The sequence below is a fragment of the Macaca nemestrina genome, chromosome 11 (assembly GCF_043159975.1).
Source record: "Macaca nemestrina isolate mMacNem1 chromosome 11, mMacNem.hap1, whole genome shotgun sequence".
NCBI classification, from domain to species: Eukaryota; Metazoa; Chordata; class Mammalia; order Primates; family Cercopithecidae; genus Macaca; species Macaca nemestrina.
The window spans coordinates 17,335,194-17,361,232 of record NC_092135.1 but is presented as its reverse complement, the minus strand read 5'-3'; the positions used below and the strand labels follow the sequence as shown (position 1 = coordinate 17,361,232).

The 26,039-nt window shown below is 42.9% G+C and overlaps 1 long non-coding RNA gene and 1 other non-coding gene across 2 annotated transcripts in view; both read right to left on the bottom strand.

The window, feature by feature from the left end:
- Positions 1-7,382: 7,382 nt before the first annotated feature.
- LOC139357077 (uncharacterized) overlaps positions 7,383-26,039 on the bottom strand; it is a 54,410-nt gene continuing 35,753 nt past the window's right edge. Inside the window, exons 4-7 of the long non-coding RNA XR_011609693.1 lie at positions 14,414-18,053; positions 11,633-11,726; positions 8,759-8,891; positions 7,383-8,188 (exon numbers count right to left, since the gene is read on the bottom strand). This is a non-coding gene — a long non-coding RNA (uncharacterized lncRNA). The remainder of the gene's footprint in view (positions 8,189-8,758; positions 8,892-11,632; positions 11,727-14,413; positions 18,054-26,039) is intronic.
- LOC112424957 (small nucleolar RNA U13) lies at positions 16,544-16,647 on the bottom strand. Its single transcript, XR_003015919.1, has one exon. It is a non-coding gene; the product is annotated as a small nucleolar RNA U13 (small nucleolar RNA).

The window sequence follows — 26,039 nt, the reverse complement described above, 5'->3', positions numbered from 1 at the left end:
TGAGATCACACCACTGCACTCCAGCCTGGCGACAGAGGGAGAGTCCATCTAAAAAAAAAAAAAAAAAAAACCCTATCCCATTACTGTCATGTACATTGTTTCCAAACTGCCCTTACAATGTCTTACAAAGTTCCAGAACAGTTGCAGGCTGGTGTGTAACTTCCGACCTCAAGTCATCTGCCCACCTCGGCCTCCCAAAGTGCTGAAATTACAGGTGTGTGTCACCGTGCCCAGCCTGCTGCCCTTACAATGAATACACAATTTTATTTAAACCATTTCACACATATGAAACCAACTCTGTAAGCCAATTACTTATAAGTGGAATTTTTGATCAAAAAGTATGTACGTTTCTGCTTTTGAAGGGTATTGCCAAACTATCCTTCAGGGAAATTGCATCAATGTGCACTCTGTTAGCAGTGGAGCGCGGTGTTTCTACATAGTCTACTACGTGTACTTAGTAACTATTGTAACATAATTTCAGACTAACTAATAATAAATATTCAATGATTAATATCAGGAAATTAGCATTAATGGTTTCTCAATCTTTATTTTCATGAGATTAACATTTTTGAAGAGTGCTGGCCAGTTACTTCAAAGAATAGTCTTCAATTTGGGCCTGTTTTTTTCCTTAAAACAAAGAACCAGAGGGGGTGGGGTAGCATAAAAAAACAAAACAAACAAAGAAACAACAAAGAACCAAGTGCTGGTGGGGGGCGGTGGCTCATGCCTGTAATCCCAGCACTTTGGGAGGCCGAGGAGGGTGGATCACCTGAGGTCAGGAGTTTGAGGCCAGCCTGTCCAACATAGTGAAACCCCATCTCTACCAAAAATACAAAAATTAGGCGGGCATGGTGGCCTGTGCCTGTAGTCCCAGCTACTTGGGAGGTTGGGGAAGGAGAATCACTTGAACCCAGGAGGTAAAGGTTGCAGTGAGATGAGATCATGCCACTGCACTCCTGCCTGGGCGACAGAGCGAGACTCTGTCTCAAAAAAAAAAAAAAAAAAAAACCACTAAATAAAAAGAACTAACTGCAAAAACTCAAAGCAGAAAAACAAAGAACATTTGCAAGGCATAAAAAAGAAAAAGCAAAGGCGGGGCGCAGTGGCTCACGCCTGTAATCCCAGCACTTTGGGAGGCTGAGGCAGGCAGATCAGGAGGTCAGGAGATCGAAACATGGTGAAACCCCATCTCTACTAAAACTACAAAAAATTAGCTGGGCGTGGTGGCACATGCCTGTAGTCCCAGCTACTGCGGAGGCTGAGGCAGGAGAATCGCTTGAATCTGGGAGGCAGAGGTTGCAGTGAGCCGAGATCACGCCACTGCACTCCAGCCTGGGGCAACAGAGCGAGACTCTGTCTTAAAAAAAAAAAAAAAAAAAAAGAAAAAGAAAAAAGAAAAAACAAAGGCCAGGTGTGGCGGCTCATACCTGTAATCCCAGCACTTTGGGAGGCCGAGGTGGGCGAATCACCTGAGGTTGGGAGGTCGAGACCAGCCTGACCAACATAGAAAAACCCTGTCTCTTACTAAAAATGCAAAATTGGTGGGGCGTGGTGTGACACGCCTATAATCCCAACTACCCCAGCTGAGACAGGACAATCGCTTGAACCCGGGAGGCAGAGGTTGCGATGAGCTGAGATCAGGCCATTGCACTCCAGCCTGGGCAACAAGAGTGAAACTCCATCTCAAAAAAAAAAAAAAAAGAAAGAAAGAAAAAACAAAGAAAAATAAATGTTAGAAATAATAGTTTGTTTTTTTAAAGACTATTTACTATTTTTCTTAACACTTATGCCAGATATTGAGTTAAGCATTTTGCACAGTGGTAGTAGCTAGCATTATTACGCAAGACAAAGTGCTAAGCACTTTGTACGCATTGTCTCATTTAATCCTCAAAAATTCTTTCAAGTTCTCCATATTATGGATAAGTAAACTGTGGTACAGAGAGGTGGAATTGTTTGCCTCAGGTCACAGAATTGGTTCTCTTCCTCTTCTCTTCCTTCCCTGTCCTTCCCTTCCTTTCTTTTCAAGTTACAAAAGTTATGCATGATTATTATAATAAATTAACATAACTCAGAAGGGGAGAAAGTAAACATGGAGTGCCCTAGCCCCTCTCCAGCGTCCCACACCAGAGGTGACCTCTTTTAACAACTGGTGGGCGCAGTGGCTCACACCTATAATCCCAACACTATGAAAGGCAGAGGAGCCGGGCGCGGTGGCTCAAGCCTGTAATCCCAGCACTTTGGGAGGCCGAGACGGGCGGATCACAGGGTCAAGAGATCGAGACCATCCTGGCTAACACGGTGAAACCCCGTCTCTACTAAAAAAAATACAAAAAACTAGCCGGGCGAGGTGGCGGGCGCCTGTAGTCCCAGCTACTCGGGAGGCTGAGGCAGGAGAATGGCGTAAACCCAGGAGGCGGAGCTTGCAGTGAGCCCAGATTGCGCCACTGCCCTCCAGCCTGGGCGACAGAGCGAGACTCCGTCTCAAAAAAAAAAAAAAAAAAAAGAAAGGCAGAGGTGGGTGGATTGCTTGAGCGCAGGCATTCCAGACCAGCCTGGGCAACATGGCAACGCCTGTCTCTATGCACACACACAAAAGCCCAGCACGGTGGATCATGCCTATAATCCCAGAACTTTGGGAGGCTGAGGCAGGCAGATAACTTGAGCCCAGGAGTTCGACAGCCTGGGCAACATGGAGAAACCCTATCTCTATTTAAAAAAAAAAAATTAGTTAGGTGTGGTGGCACGCACCTGTAGTCCCACTACTTGGGAGGCTGAGGTGGGGGTATCACTTTAGCCCAGGAGGTTGAGGCTGCAGTGAGCCAAGATCTTGCTACTGCACTCCAGCCTGGGTAACAGAGTGAGACCCTGTCTCAAAAAAAAAAAAAAAAAAAAAAAAAAAAAATCATGAGAAACAGAAGCTTAGAGAGAGAGAGAGAGGCTGGGCGCGGTGGCTCACGCCTGTAATCCCAGCACTTTGGGAGGTCAAGGTGGACAGATTACCTAAGATCATGAGTTCAAAACCAGCCTGGTTAACATGGTGAAACCCCATCTCTACTAAAAATACAATAATTACCTGGGCGTGATGGCACAAGCCTATAATCACAGCTACTCAGGAGGCTGAGGCACAAGAATCACCTGAACCTGGGAGGCAGAGGTTGCAGTGAGCCGAGACCGTGCCACTGCACTCCAGCCTGGGCAACAGAGTGAAATCTGTCTCAAAAAAAAAAAAAAAAAAAAAAAGAGAGAGAGAGAGAAAGAAAGAGAGAGTGAACGAGAACAAACAACTGTGCATGTTTATTTCCAGACCATTTTCAACTAGAATCAAGAATCTGATCTGAATCTAAAGCCCTTCTTGATAATGAATAATGAATATTCACTGTCGCCCTCCATATGCAAATAGCAAAGTTATATGATTATATGTATACTATAAAACAAAATGACTCTTCAAATTTTTTTATTATTTTATCTTTTTTTTTTTTTTTCTTTAGAAACAGGGTCTCACTGTGTTGCCCAGGTTGGTCTCAAACTTCTGGGCTCAAGCAATCCTCCCACCTCAGTCTCCCAAAATGCTGGAATTACAGGTGTGAGCCACCACACCTGGCCTTGATGTTTTGATACATGTATCAAAACATATTGATATATATATCAATATGTGATTGTAAAATGATCACCACAACAAAGTTAATTGACATATCCATCACCTCACATAGTTACCATTTCCGTGACTCACTGCAGCCTTGACTTCTTGCACTCAGGTGATCCTCCCACCTCAGTCTCCCCAGTAGCTGGGACCATAGGTGCCTGCCACCCTACCTGGCTAATTTTGTAATTTTTGTAGAGATAGGTTTTCGTCATGTTGCCCAGGCTGGTCTCCAACTCCTAGGCTCCAAAGATCTGCCCTCCTCAGCCTCCCAAAGTGCTGGGATTACAGGCTTGAACCACTGCACCCGGCCTCTTCTTTCTTTTCTAACTTCTTGAATTATACATTGAATGCTTAATTGACTTATCTTTAATTTAATTTCTTTCTGATGTAAACACATTTTAAGGCTCTAACACTCAAGATGAAACTTTAGCTGAGGGTGGCATAAAAGCAGATTTCCTGGGTCTGGATCCCAGCTCTTCACTACTAGCTACAAGACCTTGGGCAAGTTATCTCATTGCTCTGTGCCTTGGTTTTTCCTTCTTGTTCAAGTCACTTATTCTTTGTCTTTATTGTGTTTTAAGTACTTGATCCATCATTATCTGATGTGCATGTGTTAATTCTCCCAGTTTGAGAATTAACATATTCCAGGACTCTTTTTTTTTTTTCCTAGTGCATACAAGTACATGATGATTCTATCCTTTTGGTGAACTGTTCCTTATCATAGTGTTAATCCCTCTTTATTCTTTTTTTTTTTTTAGATAGAGTCTCTCTCTGTTGCCCAGGCTGGAGTTCAGTGGCGCAATCTCAGTTCACTGCCACAACCACCTCCCGGGTTCAAGCAATTCTCCTGCCTCAGTCTCCCGAGTAGCTGGAACTACAGGCACGTGCCACCATGCCCAGCTAATTTTTTGCATTTTTAGTAGAGACGAGGTTTCACCATATTAGCCAGGATGGTCTGGATCTCTTGACCTTGTGATCTGCTCGCCTCGGCCTCCCGAAGTGCCGGGATTACAGGTGTGAGCCACCACACCCGGCCCCCTCTTTATTCTTAATAATGCTTTTTTATCTTAAATTATATTTTTGCAAATATTAGCATTTTTATACCAGGTTTCTTTTGTTTGGAATAGATGTTGACAGGTTTATATTTTTTCATATCTTCGTTTTCAAAGACACCCAGCTAGTGCGTGGCAAAGCCAGTTTCATTCCTGCATCCCCTGACCCCCAGTCCATTATTCTTTTTTTCCTGTCTCAATATATCTCAGGTCCACCTTCTTTCAAGATTCAACATAAGTCACTCTTCACTTTGAGGCTCTCCCAGCAACTCAGTCTATTGTGATTGCTTCCTCTTCGGAGTGCTCAGCGTCCACAGTACTCATCTGATCCTTAAAATCTTAAAAGTATGCTATCTTGGTTTTGTGTTGATATCTATCCCGGAAGTTCTTTGAAAGCTACAATATGAATTATATCTCTTCTGCAGACTACTCCAGAATTACTTTACTAGGGGGGCTAGTGGTACAATCTGATTGGGAAGGCAGTGCCTACGGGACTTGTCTTGAAACTGCACTTGCATAGCAGACATTTCATTTTATTTGCAGTGATAGAGGGTGGGTGTTTGGGAAGAGGTAAGCTAATGCCCCCCATATGCCACTCTTTCAGCTGTCACTGACCTCTACTGGCTTGCCTGTGATAGTGGTTTCCAACAAATTTAGCTGCTCTTCAAAATCGCCATGGGAGTAAGGTTTTTTTTAAGTACTCATTTTCAGATCTCCCTCCAGAGCCACTGAGTCAGAATCTCTTGAGTGGAGCTTGGGAACCTAGTGTTTAAGGAGCTCTGTTCAAATTCAAGACATCTAGGCACCTAGTCCGTAGGCAGTAACTGCTTGTAAATACACGATGGGTACCAAGTCGGGAAACAGAAAAGCTTTAATTGACATTACATTATAATGTATAAGAAAGTGATATCTGTTTCCAAACTCCCATTGCTACAAATGGTTTAGTGTAAAATAAGCTCTATTCAATCCAATTTAGTAAGCATTTCTATATGAAAGAGGCATGTAATAATAACAAAAGTAATATCTGACATCCACTGAACACCTAATATGCGCCAGCACTTCGTCGAATGTTGTATGCACACCGTCTCATTTATTACTCACCAGGCTTCTCTGTGTGCCCTATAATCAGGGTCAACTTATCCATTAGGCTCAGTAGGCACTATGTCTAGGGTCCATGATACTATTAGAGGCTCGTAAAAATGTTTTTGTTCATTTTAGCATCAGAAAGGAAAAAAAAAAAGAAAATAATCCCTGATGAATTATATTATAATTGGTGATCATTTTCATGGAGAAAGAGGCCTATGAAGGCAAAAGTGCCTTGGGGCTCTGAAAGTCATACTGCAACCTTCACCATAATCATTCCCATTTAACAGAATATAAATTAATGTCTAAATTCAGTGACAGATCTAGATTGTGTGGCGCCTGGGGCTTTTACAATTTAAATGATCTTCTTAAGGAAAATAATGCAAAATTATAAATAAAAATTAGGTACACAGTCTTGGAGGGGACTGTCCAAGTAAGGGGCCCTCAAGGGTAAGCCTCCTTAGTAATATGGCCTATCCGCCCTTGCCTAAATGTCTTTGGGCCTAAAGAAAGCCAGGGAAGGAATCAGTGTAAACCAGGGCATATCAGCAAAGGACTCAAGGAGGAAATGGGACTTTGCAGTATGACTGTGAGTTGGGCACCCTGAGTGCAAACCCTGGGGGCTGAGTGTGAGCATAACATGTTTAGGGGAAAGCAGAGAACTCACCCAACTGTCTGGGGTAGGGAGAGGATCCAGGGTTCCCTAAGGAAAGTGAGGCCTGTTTTGTATTTATTTATTTATTTATTTATTTATTTATTTATTTATAAGACAGGGTCTCACTCTGTCAACTGGTGGGGTGCAGTGTGCAATCACATTTCACTGCAGCCTTGACCTCCCAGGCTCAAACAATCCTGCCACCTCAGCCTCCTAAGTAGTTGGGACTACAAGTGGCTAGTTTTTTGGGTTTTTTTTAATTTTTAATTTTTTGTAGACACGGGGTCTCCCTATGTTGCCCATGCTGGTCTTGAACTCCTGGACTCAAGCAGTTCTCCAGCCTTGGCCTCCCAAAGTACTGGGATTACAGGTGCGAGCACCGTGCCTGTTGGTGCCTGTTTTAAATACCAGGATGGAAAGACCACTGGGAATCCTTATACTTGCTCTTGGGTCTTATTACATCATTACGTAATAGTAGGGCAGGACTCTTGGGAGGGTCAGGAAGAGGCACAGAGGTCTAATTGGAGGATTAATCTGGGTGTGTTTTAATAAGCACCTGAAATTATGGTTGGCTGGGAGGAGGGAAGAGAAAAAAAATGCGTAAGCATCAAAAAGGTTCAGTCAAGTAGACAATGAGGACTACAGGGGAAGAAGAGTCAGCCGTCATTTATACATTTTGAGCCTGGATCACTGAAGGAACGGTGTGGGATTGCCAGAAATGTAGAGACTGGTTACACTGGTTCTAGAGAAGTTAAATCCAACAAAATAATCACTACAGAGAGGCATCCTGAACTAACCTGACCAGACCCGCTGGCCTTAGCCTTTGCTGTTGTTTTCCAATTGCCAATGCCCCATCTGATTGAAACATTTTTTTCTCAGTTGTGTTAACAGCATTAAGACATTACATTCCTTGCTGGCTAGGAAGCTATGGTGTTATTTTGTGTATATATATATATACACACACACACACACACACACATATATACACATTTCTGTCCACAGTTCCTGGACCGTATCTCCCAGAGCCCTCGTTACAATCTTTCATTATAAGGTTGGGTGTGTTAGGCCTCAGGAGCAGATTGAGAAAACAGAATCTCTCTGATCTTTTCCTGCCCTTCTTTCACCTTCCCCAAGACAGGACTCTAATCTTACCCCACATTTCTGACTATGGGTCTTAAGATCCTCTCCGGAGATGGTACTGCCCTATAAGCCGGGGGAAGGAATGCTGGCATCATGAAGCTTCCATAAAAACCCAAGAGGACTGGATTCAGGGAGCTTCCAGATAGTTGAACACATGGAGGTTCCTAGGCAGTGGCGACCCAGGGAGGGGATGGGAGTTCCACGCCTCTTTCCCCATACCTCACCCTATGCATCTCTCCATCTGTGTCCTTTGTAAATTCCTTTATAACAAACCAGTAAACTTAAGTGTTTTCCTGAGTTCTGTGAGCTGCTCTAGCAAATTAACCCAACACAAAGAGAAGGTGTGGGAACCCCAACTTGAAGCTGGTTGGTCGGAAGTTCCAGAGGCCCAGATTTGCAACGGGTGTCTGTGGAATGGGCAGTTCTGGGGACTAAGCCCCAAACCAATAGAATCTGATGCTATCTCCAGGTAGATGGTGTCAGAATTGAACTGGAGGACATCCAGCTGGTGTCTGCTGCTACGTGAGTCAGGAAATTCCCCACATATTTAGTCAAAGAAGTCTTCTTCTCTGTTGCTGATTGTTGCTGTGGTTGCTGATTGTTGCCAAGAGGAAACTGGGTTTGAGAGAATTTTTGAAACAGAAGCACTTTGCCTTTAACACGGCTTTTGTTAAACACCGTCATTAAATTAGTTATAATTCAACTCCCAGAGTTACAACCCTCTCCACTGCCTTTCCAGGTGAGCAGCCAGAGGACTAGTCACAACGAAATAGAAAGAGGAGAAGGGATTTGAGAGGGCATTACAGAGGTATAAAAATTGGAGGCCGGGAGTGGTGGCTCATGCCTGTAATCTCAGCACTTTGGGAGGCCGAGGTGGGCGGATCAGCTGAGGTCAGGCGTTTGAAACCAGCTTGGTTAACATGGTGAAACTCCGTTATTACTAAAAATACCGCGCCTGTAATCCCAACTCCTCAGGAGGCTGAGACAGGAGAATCACTTGAACCTGGGAGGTGGAGGTTGCAGTAAGCTGAGATTGTTCCACTGCACTCCAGCCTGGGCAACAAGAGCTAAACTCTGTCTCAATAAATAAATAAATAAATAAATAAATAAATAAATAAATAAGAAAGGGACTGGAAATGAGAAAGAGAAAGGAGTCTAACAATCATTTGAAAAATCTTTACATACCTGTCAGGCTCTGGGCTTGGAACAAAAGCCATTAATGACAGAGATGCAGTCAGTACCCTGAGGGTATCTGAGATTTCCAGGATGGGTGTTTGTGGGAAAGTGCTGGGGTCAAGTGCCGCATTAGGAACATATTCTAGAGAGTGGGGAGGCAGATGGTAAATTTAGTTTTATCCATGTAAAATTTGGCATTCTGAAAATGTAAAGTGGAGATGTCCTGTACATAGTTATAAACATGAGAAAGAAGATCAAGAGAAAAGTCAAGGTAAGAGACAGACGTTTTAGAGTCTATCTGTTATCATAAAGTTTATGAGGCAGACATGAAGGAGGCGGAGGTTGCAGTGAGCCGAGATGGCGCCACTGCATTCCAGCCTGGGTGACAGAGCAAGACCCCATCTCAAAAAACAGTTTACAAAAATTGACTATGTCTTATGTCTCAAAGTGAGTCAACAAACACCACAGTCATTATTATATAGACCAGGGGTGATGGTAGGACAAGTGGAGGCTCCTAACAGAGCTACAGATTCTTCAAACATCAAGGAATTGGGGCCAGGCGGAGTGGCTCATGCCTGTAATCCCAGCACTTTGGGAGGCTGAGGCAGGTGGATCAACTGAGGTCAGGAGTTCAAGACTAGACTGGCCAACATGGTGAAACCCTGTCTCTGCTAGAAATACAAAAATTAGTCGGGCGTGGTGGCGCATGCCTGTAATCCCAGCTACTCGGGAGGCTGAGGCAGGAACATCACTTGAACCCGGGAGGTGGAGGTTGCAGTGAGCCGAGATCGTGCCATTGCACTCCAACCTGGGTGACAAGAGCGAAACTCCATCTCAAAAAATCAATCAATCAATCCATCCATCCATCCATCAAGGAATTATACAGAAATGGTGAAAGAAAGGAAAAAAGTTAGATTGGTGAACAAAGTGCAAAGAAGTCAGCAAAACGAGGAGGAGGCTCAAAACCAGAACTTGCCTTTTGGGATATGAATTTCTCTGTAAGGAATCCTCTCCCTATGCCCCCATAGCAATCCACAGGAAGTGGAGAACATTTTGCCTTTTCCCCCTGTGCCACCCCAGGTTGCAGTCAGTGCTTCCCATTGCAGAGCCTACCAGGTTGCCAGCGACCAAGGGAGCTGGAAAATGCTAGTTCCTTTTTATAGAGGGAAGAGTAAAGAAGAGTTAACGCACAGAGGGGTTAACTATCTTTTTGTTCCTGATTTGTAACTCTATTATATTGTGATCAGGGAATGTGATCTATATAATAATGACTGTGGTGTTTGTTGACTCACTTTAAGACATAAGACATAGTCAATTTTTGCAAATTTTTTTTTTTTTTTTTTTTTTTCGAGATGGAGTCTTGCTCTGTCACCCAGGCTGGAATGCAATGGCGCAATCTCGGCTCACTGCGACCTCCACCTCCCAGGTTAAGCTATTCTCCTGCCTCAGCCTCCTGAGTAGCTGGGACTACAGGCATGTGACACCACTCCTGGCTAATTTTTTATTTTTAGTCGAGATGGGGTTTCACCATGTTGGCCAGGCTGGTCTCAAACGCCTGACCTCAAGTGGTCCGCCTGCCTCGGCCTCCCAAAGTGCTGGGATTACAGGTGTGAGCCACCATGCCCAGCCAATTTTTGTAAATGTTTTAAGTGTTGTTGTGTATTCTTTATTTGTGTGTGTGTGTGTGTGTGTAGTGTTCCACATATTTCCATAAGATTTGGATCATTAATTGTGTTATTTGCACAATAAAAATAAATCTTTTTGAGTCATATGAATATTTTGTCTGCATGAAGTCAGTTTTTGAAAGAGGTTTTTACCAACCGGGCTCAGTGGCTCATGCTTATAATCCCAGCACTTTGGGGGTCCGAGGCGGGCAGATCACCTGAGGTTGGGAGTTTGAGACCAGCCTGACCAACATGGAGAAACCCCGTCTCTATTAAAAATACAACATTAGTCGGGTGTGGTGGGGCATGCCTGTAATCCCAGCTACTCAGGAGGCTGAGGCAGGAGAATCGCTTGCACCTGGGAGGCGGAGGTTGCAGTCAGCCCAGATAGCACCATTGCACTCCAGTCTGGGCAACAAGAGTGAAACTCCATCTCAAAAAAAAAAAAAAAAAAAAGAGATTTAAAAAAATATCTCATTATGATTATGGATTTATCAAATTCATATGTCATTTATATGGAGAATAGTCTATAAAGGAACATTAATGGAAATAGTTGGAAGGATGGTGCGGTGGTCTGGGTGAGACATGGTGGTAGCTTGTCCTGAGATGGTAAGAATGTGGAGAGAAAGGGAAAGAAAACAATTAATCCTGATTATTAGGTTTCTGGTGTGGACAACTGACTTCATGGTTGGTGGTACCAGTTACCAAACGGCATGCCACTGACCAATGTTTTTCCTTGAGCAGATTACATAAACTCTCTGGATTCTATTTTTTTATTTATAAAAATGGGTATAACAATAGATTGTATTTCATAGTGTCACTGTGATGGTGAAAAGAGTTAATATATGTAAAGTTCTTAGCACAATATTTAAGTCATTGTTCAATATATGCTTTTGTTATTACCAATTAGGATATAGTTAAAGGAGGAAAGCTTTGGGTTTGTTCGAGGTGCGAAATGAAGTTTGTCTATGGGGGCTCATGATGGGTAAGTTGTTTTATAAGTTATCTGTCAGTAAAGAGGGTCTGAGCCATCTTCACAAATGCCGCCAGGGCTGAAAGAGAATGGAAGTGAGAGAAGACCACCGGAAGGTCAAAGGTAACTTTCAACAAGTGGCAGAATGCAGGAAAGATTTTCTTAAGGTTGGGAAGGTAAATAATGGTTTCAGGCCGAGAATGAGAAGACGTTTCACAAAGAGATGAAATACCTGATTCTACTTACTTTCCTGTTTATTTTTGTGTTTTCAGTGTCGCGGTGTGATTGATTCTGGGTATGGAAGCCAGCCATCCCCAAAAGGCTGCAGGAGAGCACAACTCTGGAAAAAAATGACGGCAATTAACAGAGTAGCAGGAACTTGCAGAACAACAGTAACTTACCTCAAGTGTGATTTATCATATGATTAGTAAACAGATTACGCTAGCGACAGTTGTTAAGAAGTCTGTTTTAAATTTTTGGTGCAAAAGGAAAAAGTGATTAACTTGACAAAGATTCATAAGCACATATGTTTCCAGCTCTGAGTTTTGGGGCAGAATGAAAACTGAAGTTGTGAATTCTACAGTATTCACTGCCTTGGCAGATTTCAGTGTGAGATTATGCGTGACTACACCCCTCCCACAAGTTTACACAGGCTTAGGAATTTTCTTATTAAGGCTGTTATGCAACCTGCATTTTAGCAAGGGCATACAAACGCATGGAAAGAATATTCCCATACACAAATCTTTTGTTTAACTTTTGTTTTTGTTTCTGAGACAGAGTCTCGCTCTATCGCCCAGGCTGGAGTACAGTGGTGTGATCTCGGCTTACTGCCACCTCCGCCCCCAGGTTCAAGTGATTCTCATGCCTCAGTCTCCTGAGTAGCTGGGATTACAGGCATGTGCCACCATACCCGGCTAATTTTTGTATTTTTAGTAGAGACAGAGTTTCACCACGTTGGCTAGGCTGGTCTTGAAATCCTGACCTCAGTTGATCCACCCACGTTGGCATCCCAAAGTCCTAGGATTACAGGCATGATTCACCGTGCCCATCCCCCATACACCAATCTTGACTTATCTGTATCCCCCTTCACTAGGTTAGTGCTGAGTTGCTTTTTCTTTTCTATATTTTTAAGGAGAAAGACATTGCGTTAAGCCTACTATAATTGAAGCCACCTTTCATTAACCAGTTTTAGATCTATCACAAATAAATTATAAGCTAGATTCAATTATGAAGCCATTAACACACTTCCCATAAATGGAAAATGAAAAGCAAGCTTTGTGTAAAGGTAGGAGATTAACATACACTTTTATGTTGTTGACTTCCAGGAATCCCAGTTAAACTACCAGTAAATAGATATTTTAAGGCTTAAACCCAATAGATGGTGAGAGCTGAAGAAGGCACAGTTTTGGAAGCTGGAAAACAGATGAATACATAGTGATAGAATGAGCAGATTTGAGAAGTTTAAATCCCATCAGGCAGAAGAGAAAACTAAAAACTAATCTGATTTATAGCATATCTGAAGACTTGGAAACTAATGGCAGCAGGTCCCTGAAGAAGTGAGGGTAAAAGGGATATGGACTAAATAAGGAGGATTGTTTGGAAGTATTCTTTAGGAGGAATTGGATTGGATCCCTAGCCTTCTCCCCAGATCTGTGCAGCATCCCAGAGACTGCACCTTCCTTAACTGGCAAAAGAGTGATAGCTTATTTTCAGAATGGAGTAAAATAGATGGTTCTACACTAGAAGAACACCAGTGCAGTTGAGTGTGAGAGAACTGTACTAAAAATAGAGGATTAAGTGAATTTATGCATATTAGCTTCTGGGATACCCCATACCATATCCATCTTTTCCTTCTCTGGGCCAAGAACACTGAAAGTTAGACCTTCACCCTCCAGGCAGGACATGGAGTCTTCTCTGGGAAATATGCTTGGTCCATAATGAAAGACCTGACCTTGGAAAGATATTGACATCAGAAGTTCCCTCAGTAGACCCAGCCCACCCTGATGCTCTTACAGTGAAACCCACATCAGACCAGACCAGCTCTCATATTCTCAGGGCTTCCAGCCAGTGTTTCAGCATCTCACCCTTAAATATTATCAGATACAACGATGATAAGATACGTGAGGAAAGCCTTTAACTTGGAAGACAGAAAATGAATAAAGAAAAAAAAGTAATGTCAAGGAAATAAAGATAAAATAAAAGTCAAACATCTCACAAAGAGAAGCTACTATAACCACAAAACAAGAAAATAATTCTATGCAAAAATAAATAAGCAAATAAATAAATGGAACAAAACGCATACAGAAGATCTTGAAAATTAAATATATAGCAGAAAGGAGTATTTTATTTTCTTTCTTTGTTTCTTTTTTTGAGACAGGATCCTTCTCAGTTACACAGGCTGGAGTGCAATGGCATGATCATAAGCTCACTGCAGCCTGGACCTCCTGGATTTAAGCAATCCTCCCAGCTAAGCTCTCTGAGTAGCTGGGACTACAAGTACATGCCACTATGCCCGCCTAATTTTTTTTATGTTTTGTAGAAATGAGTCTCACTATGTTGCCTTAGTTGGTGTCAAACTCATGAGCTCAAGTGATCCTACAGCCACAGCCTCCCAAAGTGCTGGGATAATAGATGTGAGCCAATCCACCTGACTAGAAATTAATATTTTCAATAGAAAGGTCAGAATATAAAGTGGAGAATTTTTCCAGCAAAAAGAAAAGGGGATGGAAAATAGGAGATACAAATGTAAGACAATTAGGAAATTGGTCAAGGGTGTTAGCGTCTGACATGGTCTGGCTCTGTGTCCACACCCAAATCTCATCTTGTAGCTCCCATAATTCCCATGTGTTGTGGGAGGGAGCCAGTGGGAGACGCTGAATCATGGGGATGGGTCTTTCTCATGCTGTTCTTGTGATAGTGAATGGATCTCACGAGATCTGATGGTTTTAAAAAATGGGAGTTTCTCTGCACAAGCTCTTTTTTTTTGCCTGCTGCCATCCATGTAAGATGTGACTTGCTCCTCCTCACCTTCAGCCATGATTGTGAGGCCTCCTCAGCCATGTGGACTGTAAGTCCAATTAAACCTCTGTCTTTTGTGAATTGCCCAGTCTTGAGTACGTCTTTATCAGCAGCAGGAAAATGGACTAATAGAGCACCCAAAAGAAAAAAAAATGAAGAGAAGTTAATAATCTGAATTTCCAGACAGAAAAATGTATTAAGTGAATACAGTCTTAGGCTAATGCACACATTGTGAAATTTCAAGCATTGAAGGCAAAGAGAAGATCCTGCAAGATTGTAGAAAGGGGAAAAATATACAGGTCATATACACAGGATCAGCAATTTATGAGAATAAAAATGTTCCCCAAAACTTAGGGAAAGGCAATTGTTCTGTAGTCATAATAAGAAGTAGCTATCAAACACTGGTTTTAAACCCATGTAATCAATAAACACAATTCCCCTCAATGTACACACTTTTACAAGCCAACTCATCAGATCAGGTCTTTGTTTCTGAAAAACAGCCAGTGGTAGATGAACTCACTCCTGTAAAAACACCTTTGAGTGGTGAACAATCAACGAAGTTTCCCCTAAGGAATTGTGATTCTGCAAATGATAACATCCTACTGCAGTCTCTGAACTCCCTGAACTCATCATGCTTCCTCAAAACTCTAGTAGTCTGCTCTGCATGGAAAGACTGTTTCTGAGCATCATAGCTCTCACTGGAGCAAGGAGTAAATTCAGCTTTGTCCTTTTATTTCAGATACTAAGTGGTGATCTCATCATCTTTTGGCATAGACTTTTAACTTGTGAACAGGAGTACTGGCTACAAAGCAATGGAGAAAGGTTTTCAAAATGTTAAGAGAAAATAGTTAATGACCTAGAATTCTACTCCCAACCAAACTGGCACTTAAACGTAAGAATGGGAAAAAATTTTTTAAAAAGACATTTTCAGACATGCAAGATTTCATACAATTAATTTACTGCTCATGTACTCTTTCTTGGGAAGTCACTGAAGGAAACCAAGCAAGAGGAAGACATGGATTACTAGAAATATGAGATCCAATACAGGAAAAAAGCAGAGGACAGCCCCAGGATGATGGTAAAGAGACATCCCAGCATGGTATCTGGTTCATGCTGCAGCTTGTATCAATTATTTTGTGCCGCATAACAAACCAACTCAAAACGCAATGGCTTAAAACAACCATCTATTTAGTTCATAATTTTGCTAGGCGGTTCTTCTGGCTGATCTTAGCTAGGCTCACTCATGCATCTGTGGTCAGTTGGCAGTTTAGCTGGGGCTGACTGGTTCCAGATGGCCTCAGTCAAATGCCTGACACGTGTCTCGGTGTTGGCTGCGGTGATGGGATGACTGGACTATGCTTCTCTCCTCATCAAGAAGGTGAGCCTAGTTCATCACATGACAGCAGAGGTCCAAGAGCCCAAACCACAAGGACTCTTCAAGTCTCTACTGTGTCATATTTCATTGGTCAAAGCAAGTCACATGGTCAAGGTCAGAGCCAAAGTAGAAAGTACACTCAGAGTCACAGAGCAAAGGAACACAAACACAAGAAAGGGAATCACTGCTATTGTTGCTGTTGCTGGCCTTCCTTTTTTTTTTTTTTTTTTTTTTTAAAGTAAGGATGAGGTCTTGTTTTTATGCCCAGGCTGGTCTAAAACTCCTGGGCTCAAGTGATTCACCCACTATGGCCTCCCAAAATGTTGGGATTACAGATGTGCACCACCATGCCTGGCCTTATTTAATATTTAGTTTTTTATTAGTCGTTTCCCCTAACAGAATGTAAAGTCCCATGTGGGCAGCCTTATTTGTCATATTTGTCCCCAAGTACCGAAAACAGGGTCTGGTGCACAGGAACTACTAATCTGTTTCTTTAGAATAAATTAATAAAAACAAAAAATACACAGCGAAAGGAAAAAAAAAAGCAACTCTTTATAGTGGCTGCTTTGGCAGAGGAATTGAGAACTTGTCAGGAGTGGAAGAGCAGGAGAAATGAACTAACTGTTACTTATTAAGGCCCCCGTCTTCCAATCCCTACAGCTTTCAGGGTCCAAGTGGTGGTCTCCACAGCATTGCACACCCACAGGGATCCATGAGAGTGTAGAAGGGAAATGTGAGAACTATCTATCTATGATTTCTTTTCATGTCAGATGGGCAAGGTGCTGACATTGTGGCAAGGTTTGAGGATGGCACATCCCACACTTGAATGTGAACACCAAATCATCATGCTTATGAACTGCAAAAGCATCAAAATATTTATGTTTGGTTTCTTCCTAAGAGAAAAAAGGCATTATTAATATTTAATTTATAGATTTTGAGTCCATGCTTATAATTTATAAATTATATTCTAATGCATGCTCAGTGATTTTATTGACAAGAGTACGGAATCAAAGACATTTGGTCTGAAGAAGTTTACTTACAGACTAATAGCCCATAGGTCTTGTAAATGGTGAACATGTTTGACTTGTCTTGTACTGTTTTAAAATGGTTTAAATAAAATCCAGAGATTTCACATAAAATTCCACAGTTCTGGCTGTTTTGGGGATGCTAGAGGAGCTGGCATTGCTGGTCCTGTGATTTGCTGGAGCTGGAGAGCATGTGCACGTTTAGAGGTGTGTGGGTGTGTGTGTGTTTGTGTGTGTACGTGTGCTCTTGTGCACCAAGGTCTTCCTAATGGCTTCCTTTGGGTTCTCATATTCAGTTCACTTCACTAATTTATCAGCCTGGCCTTGCAGACATTTTAGTTTATTGCCCTTTTCTGACAGTTTCTTAACATCAGTCAAATCATTTGTGCCTGCTAGCAGTGAAAATGATGAGATTTGCTAATAATATAATTTTCTTTTTAAAGACTGATTTGAGAGCTACTGCTACCCTAACACTACGCTTACTCACATTCAGTCCTGGTGAGTAAGAATAACAGGGCAGGTGTTGACACACCAGAAACCGGGCTTAACAGGGGAGTGTGTCCTTGTGAATCACCATTCCTCAGGTGTGTCCTGGCTGAAAGCAGGCTGACAACCATTGATCTTCAGTCGACAGTTTTGTATCTTGATATTCTAATTATGTGTAGTCCTCCTTTGCTACATATGTAACCATAGATTCCTAGGAACTTCTTGCAGGTACTGCTTTATCACATCGATCACCATGGTTTGCATAGTGAAATATAGAGATGGTAAAGGAATACACACACACACACACACACACACACACACACAGATATATGTACATATAGTAAAAGCAGGAAGAGAATATCTCATTTTTGTTTTGTGGTCTGTCCTTAAGATCATTTTTTCATTCAATCCTTATAATAGTCATACATGGGCAGTTTTTTCTTTTTATCTTAATTTTAGAGATGAGAAAATGAAGCTTAGAAAAGTGAAATAAGGACCGGGTGCGGGGGCTCACGTCTGTAATCCCAGCACTTTGGGAGGCTGAGGTGGGTGGATCACGAAGTCAGGAGTTCGAGACCAGCCTGGCCAATATCCGTTTCTACTGAAAAATACAAAAATTAGCCAGGCGTGGTGGCGCGGTCCTGTAGTCCCAGCTACTCAGGAGACTGAGGCAGGAGAACCGCTTGAACCCGGGAAGCGGAGGTTGCAGTGAGCCGAGATCGTTGCATTGCACTCCAGCCTGGGCGACAGAGTGAGACTCCATCTAAAAAAAAAAAAAAAAAAAAAAAAACCAGAAAAGTGAAATTAGTATTCCAAAGTCACAACTACTAAATGACAAATCCAAGATTCAAACCCAGGTTTAATTCCAAAGGCAATGGTCTTTACTAACTAATACCCCCCGCATTCCAAAAACCAAAACAAGATCTCTTGATAAGATTGAAATTTCTCCAATAATATATTTCCAACCAATGATTTCGTTGTCAGTGAAAAGAAACTATAAAATCAATATATTCTACTACAGCCAATGGAGAAGTTAAAGATGTCTCCAGCCACATTAATAGAGGGAAAACTCCAAAGGGTGCCCCAGGGCAGAATTCAGTACAGGTTTAAGTACACGGCCAAAAAAAGCTAAAACCTTAACATTTAAACATTTTTATCGGAGGTTAGAGATAACCTTGAAAAATAATAGACCATTTACTTGTTTCAAAAATGACAGATTGCTTCTTGGTTGCAACTTCTATTCACCAGAGACAAAAAGTACAGACTAAATGAATTTTTTTTTTTTTTTTTTTTTTTTTTTTTTTTTTTTTTTGAGACGGAGTCTCGCTCTGTCGCCCAGCCTGGAGTGGAATGGCCGGATCTCAGCTCACTGCAAGCTCCGCCTCCCGGGTTTACGCCATTCTCCTGCCTCAGCCTCCCGAGTAGCTGGGACTACAGGCGCCCGCCACCTCGCCCGGCTAGTTTTTTGTATTTTTTAGTAGAGACAGGGTTTCACCGTGTTCGCCAGGATGGTCTTGATCTCCTGACCTCGTGATCCGCCCGCCTCGGCCTCCCAAAGGGCTGGGATTACAGGCTTTTAATACAAGATCAAAACTCCAGTTTCACTCATGCAGTAGGAGGCTTTCCAATATGACCAAGGGGTACCGTTGGACAAAAGAGACATAAACAGTTTAAAGCCTCAGGCCCCACTCACAGGAAGTTTATCATTCACCAGAGGAGCGGAGGAGTCTACCTCTGGGTGCAAGAAAGTACTAGGTCAAATGAGGCGCTATTCCAAAGGGTCCTGACAGCCAGGCAGAGAATTTTGGACTGACAGCTGTCAAAAAGGGAGCTTGGGGCAGCAAAGGGTTAAGAGGCCACTCTGTGCCCAGGCCGCATTAAACTCAGCGTGTGTACTACTGAGAAAAAGAGATGTGGTAAACAGAGGCTTTCACAATGAGATAAGATAAGAGGCTTAAATAAATTAATCGAAATGGTTCTGAACATGATAAGATGTAGGGTTTAGATGAAAGAGGGTGAGGCAGCTGCTAAAAAAGAAGAGATGTACATATTTCTCCAGCAGAAACAGGTTATGCAATCCAGGGCAGCTTGTACAATGGAAGGAAAATATGTTAATTAGATGGAAAGTGGGCTGTCTATTATGGGTGTGTGTGTCTTGGGGGGCAGAATTATAAGTGAAAAATCAAAGATGAACTCCTAAGCAGAGCTTTCATGGGGTGATATAAGGGAGGTTTTGTAGTTTACTTTTACAATTTTTCTATTTTTTTCTAATTGAATATATAATACACAAATAAATTTTCCTTGAAATAGTTACAAAATTTATAGGTCAAAATGAAGTCCCCTTTGACCATCTCTCAACTTTACCCTGCTAAATCCCAACACCCTCCCCAGTGTATCTTTTTGGGAAATCTGGAGTACAAGCATATGTACTATTTCAGCATGATGAACAAAATAAAAAAAAAAATTATAAAAAAAAAACAGGAAAAGGAAAGCTTGCAGTAATCCTAACGCTAACACCCTTTTCTTAAGCAGAGGCTGTGTTAGTTAGAGATAAGCTATTAGCTCATTCAGCAAATGTGCTGTGAGCAACTACGAAGTACCAGGAACTGGGAATACAACAATGACCTCAAGGAGAGCATAACCACTTCCAAGGCTGGCATCATTTCCCACAATATGCTGATAAGGAAAGTGAGACTCAGAAAAATTACACAACTCACCCAAGGTTACTGCAAGTTAAGTGGTAGTGCTGGGATTCAAATTCTGGCCCTCCTTCTACAACTGTCTTCAAAGCCTGGCTCTCCTTCTAAAACTATCTGATGGTTTTTAAACCATTTGTTATAAAAGCAGAAGTCTTTTTAAAATTTTTAATGAAAATATGATAAAATTACTATATTGTAGTTCAATGTAGAGAAAACAAATGTAAAAGTGGATGTGCTCTGTTTCATTTGAAGTGGCCTACTCAGAAAGATGATTTTGTTTTTATTAAGAGGACTGGAAGGGATTGCTTATATGAAATACCCCAAAGGCCCAAGTCTTCTATTGCCAAACAGCTTTAGGTGTAACTACTAGGCATCATTGGTAGAGATCATCAGCGCTAATGAATTACAAACTGGGCAGTGCCTGGGAATTACCTCCATTGCTAATTTTGAATTCAATAGGATTCAGAGATCAGCAGTTGTTAAAAGCTACCTTTTGGTGACTCTGATGATCAGCCAGATTTGAGAAGCGATTCTAGTGCAACTTGTTGTTTTGCTTAATTCCTCTCCTTTAGGGATCCTGCTTTGCCACCCCATCCTCCACCTGTTCTTTCAATCTAGAAACAACCGATCAGACTTGTGCCGTAGGGACACTGTGTGGAACGCCCAGCTCTTGTGGATTACCGTCCCAGAATGCCTTGGTTTCCTTCCTTCTGCTCTGATTTTTTATTTCTACTCACCCTTCAGTTATGAACCACATAATCCTTTCTAGAATGATACAGGTTATTCCTGGCCCTGCTCTAATCATTGCTTCCTAATTACCACTTTAACTTCACATCTATCATTGGTGAAATTTTAAATTCCCTCCCAGGTAATAAATACCAAGGATATTTCATGTGGCATCTCCACTTCTTTTCCTGATGGTGTGTCCTAGTAGGACTCCATGTGCCTCTGCTGCATGAATCTTCCCAGATTAATCCCAGCTTCTTGTTCTCAGGACACTACTGTCTATTGCAGCAATCATTTTTATAATATCCCCCAGTGAGCAATTATTCAATGTCTGCTTATCTCCAATAATAGAAAACTCGTTTTAGGAAAGAACCTGTTCTACTGTTGACGAATAGTAGCTGCTTTAAAGAAAGATTCCACCAGATCTTGAGCTAAACCTAGCTTTTCTGTACCTTCTGTTCACTGGTTCTTCCCTCCTGAACAGTGGTTCTCAGTGTGGTTCGGCCCCAGCAGCAACAGCTTCACCTGGCAACTTGTTAGGAATGCAGTTCTCAGGCTCCACCCTAGACCTACTGAAGAGAAACTCTAGGGAAGATGCTTAGGGATACAGCCCCCGAGGGATCTGATGGACTTAAGTTTGAGACTCTCTGCATTAGAAAGCAAAGCTTCTCCCAGACCACTGGTCTGGATACTTTTAGCCTGGCCTGGAATGATACTACATCTCTTGTTGACTCAATCCCCCAAAACACTTGAGTTTTCCAATGTAGTTTACCTCTTGGTCTAAGGGCATAATATTGATTGTAGCCTTTGGATGGGGTGGAAACAAGTGAAGCTTTCAGTGTTCTGTTTCTAATCATGTTTAGGTTTTCCTGGGGACAAAATATTCTTTAGGTTTTTTGACACCATTGGCCAGTCACACAAAGCAATCAATATATTTCTAGCATAAACACAGAATATTAGTTTTTGATACACAGTGTGTCTTGTATATATTTAACGGATAGATGGTTTGGAATACCTGGGAGCTAGGAGGGTTAGTTTTGGTCAATATCAGGGGTTGTTAATCAAAAGGACTTCATGAAGGCTGTGAGAATTATGGTGAACTTTGATAGATGGAAGTAATGCAATTAGGTTATTAATTAGTTATGCTGGAGTTCATCAAAAGAGAGATAATCCTAGGTGAGCCTAACTTTTAGAAGATAACTTTTGGCCAAGCATTATGGCTCACACCTGTAATCCCAGCACTTTAGGAGGCCAAGGCAGGAGTTGCTTTAGCCCAGGAGTTCAAGACCAGCCTGGGCAAAATAGAGAGACTCCATCTCTACAGAAAAATATTTAAAAATTAGCAGGGTGTGGCAGTGTGTGCCTCTAGTCCCAGCTACTAAGAGGCTGAGGTGGGAGGATTGCTTGAGCCTAGGAGGTCAAGGCAGCAGTGAGCTGTGATTGTACTACTGTACTCCAGCCTGGGCAACAGAGTGAAACTCTGTCTCAAAAAATAAAAATAAAAATAAGAAGAAGGTAACTTTCTTGAAGGTGAAGACTCAGAGAGACTCTGCTGGCATAGAAGAAATCAAACAGTCCTTGAGAAGAGGTAAGAGTAGCTACAGGAGCCACTTGGTAAGAAGCTGAGGGTGACCTCTTAGAGCTGAAAGCAGTCCCTGACTGAGAGTTAGCAAGAGTTAGCAATGACCTTGGTCACTGTCTTAGTGTGACTGTGCTGCTATGACAAAACACCTTAGTCTGGTCAATCTAGAAACAACAGAAATTTATTTCTCACAGTTCCGGAGGTTGTGACAGCGAACATCAAGGTGCCTGCTGACTCAGTGTCTGGTGAGAGCCCACTCTTCATAGACAGGCCCCTTCTCTTTGCAAAAGGGCAAAAAGGGCAAACAAGCTCTCCATGGACTCTTTTATAAGGGCACTAATTCCGCCCTCATGACCTACTCACGTCCCAAAGGTCCCGCCTTTTAATAACATCGCTTTGGGAGTTAGAGTTTCAACATATACATTTGGGAGGGGGGAATGCATACATTTAGACAATAGCAATCAACGTACTGCAAGGAAATGAACTGTGCCAACTACCAGTGCACCTGGAAGAGGACCCTGAGCCTCAGATGAGGTCATGGCTCCAGCTTCCAACTCCATGTCTGAGCTGGTGAGACCCAGAGCAGAGGACCCAGGTAACCCACACCTGCACACCTGACCCACAGACACTGTGAGAGAACACATTTTTTTTAAGCCACTACGTGTGTAATAATCTGTCATGCAGCAATAGAAAAGCAATGTACTACACGTCAACAAATCGTTGCAGTCAAAGAAAAACATTTCTGAAGTTAGTTACCACTGTGCCCCACAAACAGTGAATATTTAATAAGCCTTGACTGAGGATGTAATTTTGGATGACCATGTTTGAGAAAGGAAGGTGATGAGGGGTAAGGGTCCTGTTGAGAAAGAGGAAGTTATGTGCTGCTTTGTGAGAGGGCATGGTTAGTGATGCGCATGTGGCTACATGAGAAAGGCCTCAAGCCCGGTGTTCTTTGAGGACCACTTAGGAATATTGGAGAGATGTTTCAAGACCCAGTTGGTAGGGGACTGAGGCACCAGTGGGGGAAGCAGTCTCTGGTGAAGTGGAAACTGAGGACATCTGCAAGGCCACACTCGTTGGGTCAGGAGGGTTTTTCTCCAGGTAGGAAGATAAAATCTTGTCCATAGACCAGCTGCGGATCCTGACAATGCAGCAGTCAGTAAAAAGGGCTCCTGCACCCGCTGAGTAATGAGGCAGCGTTTCTCTCTCAGACTCACCCGGGGCGCTGTCCTCCCAGCGGATGCTTCCCCCATCAGACTCACCTGGGGCGCTGTCCTCCCAGCGGACGCTTCCCCCATCAGACGCTTCCCCCATCAGACTCACCCGGGGCGCTGTCCTCCGAGCGGACGCTTCCCCCATGAGACTCACCCAGGGCGCTGTCCTCCGAGCGGATGCTTCCCGCATCAGACTCACCCAGGGCGCTGTCCTCCCAGCGGATGCTTCCCCCATCAGACTCACCTGGGGCGCTGTCCTCTGAGCAGATGCTTCCTTCCCCTGCCACAGACTTGAGTAGGATCTGCAGTGTCCCTCTGCCTGACTTGCAGCTCGGGAGTCTCCTGTACTCAAAATTCCTCTTGCCAACTGAATGAACTCCATCACCTTCCCTCTGACCGTTATCCTATTAAAAACCTCTTCCTGAACTGACCTCATCGAAGCCTTACCACTAATTTCTGCTGGTTTTGACCTAAATAGGGTCAACCTCAAACATGGTCCACAACTGCTCTGATTTCACCAAACTGAATTCTTGTTAATCTGACTGAATAGGACTCTTTTCAAAAAGAACACATTTTTTAGGAATTGACTGACTGAAAACAATTAATGGGTGAACAACTTTCTTTTTTTTTTTTTTTTTTTTTGAGACGGAGTCTCTCTCTGTCGCCCAGGCTGGAGTGCAGTGGCGCGATCTCGGCTCACTGCAAGCTCCGCCTCCCGGGTTCACGCCATTCTCCTGCCTCAGCCTCCCGAGTAGCTGGGACTACAGGCGCCCACAACCGCGCCCGGCTAATTTTTTGTATTTTTAGTAGAGACGGGGTTTCACCGTGGTCTCGATCTCCTGACCTTGTGATCCGCCCGCCTCGGCCTCCCAAAGTGCTGGGATTACAGGCGTGAGCCACCGCGCCCGGCCGGGTGAACAACTTTCATACGGTTTGAATTTAGGATAATCTGAAGTGGCAGAACATTGACTAAATTATTAAAATTGTGTATTGAGAACATACAACAAGCAAAGTGCTGTATCACATACTATGGAGATTCGGAAAGTGGAAGGTGTGGTTTATTTTCATCTCATCTTATTTGGTAGATAAAGTAGAACATAAGAAATTAACAACACAGGCCGGGCGCGGTGGCTCACGCCTGTAATCCCAGCACTTTGGGAGGCCGAGGCGGGCGGATCACAAGGTCAGAAGATCGAGACCATGGTGAAACCCCGTCTCTACTAAAAATACAAAAAATTAGCCGGGCGCGGTGGCGGGCGCCTGTAGTCCCAGCTACTCGGGAGGCTGAGGCAGGAGAATGGCGGGAACCCGGGAGGCGGAGCTTGCAGTGAGCCGAGATTGCGCCACTGCACTCCAGCCTGGGCGACAGAGCGAGACTCTGTCTCAAAAAAAAAAAAAAAGGAAATTAACAACACAAATCACACATAATAAGTTAATATGGCAAAACAAGAGGCTGATTACCAATGAATGACAAGGATAAAAACTTTGATACAAGTTCTATAAGGATCAAATCACAGTGAGCTCTTTGGATCAGGAAACTTCCTGGAGAAGAAGAAAAGAAATAAAAAAAAAAATTTTTTTAAAGAGACACAGTCTCACTATGTTGCTGAGACGGGAGGTGAACTCCTAGGCTCAAGCAGTCCTCCTGCCTCAGCCTCCTAAGTAGCCTGGGATTGTAGGTGTGTGCCTTTGTGCCTGGTAAGAAGTAAAATTTTGATCTGCATTTTAAAGCATCGGCAATGGAATGGGCTGAATATTGCTCCCACCCCCAAATTTAGATGTTGAAGTCCTAACCCCTAGTATGCCAAATGTGACTGCCTTTTGTATATTTTGAGATAAAATCTGCTATGGTTTGAGTGTGTCCTTTCCAAAATTTAAGTGTTGCCAATGTATTAAGAGGTGGGACTTTTAAGAGGTCATTAGGCCATGAGGTCTCCTTCCTCATGAATGGAATGAGGTGCCCTCATTAAAAGGCTTGATGAAGGGAGTTCGTCCCTTTTTGTCCTTCTGCCTTCTGCCCCGTGAGGACACAGCATTCCTCCCCTCTGGAGGTCATGGCAGTCAAGGCGCCATCTTGGAAGCAGAGATCGGACCCTTACCAGAAAATGAACCTGCCTGTGCCTTGATCTTGACCTTGGCCCAGTCTCCAGACTGCTAAAAATAAGTTTCTGTTTTTTTCTTTCTTTTTTTTTTTTTTTTTTTTTAACAAATTATCCAGTCTGTGGTATTCTGTTAAAGTGGCACAAACAGACAGGGTCTATAAAGGGACAATTAGGTTAAAATGAAGTCATTAGCGTGGGCCCCATCTAATATGACTGCTGTCCTCATGAAAAGCACAAATTAAGACAGACACACAGAGAGGAAAGACCCTGTGAGGATACAGGGTGAAGATGGCCATGTACAACCCCAAGAGAGGCCTCAAAAGAGATGAACCTTATGGACACATTGGCCTTGGATTATAGCCTTCAGAATTGTGAGAACAACTTCTGTTGTTTAAGCCACCCAGTCTGTGGTACTCCATTATAGCA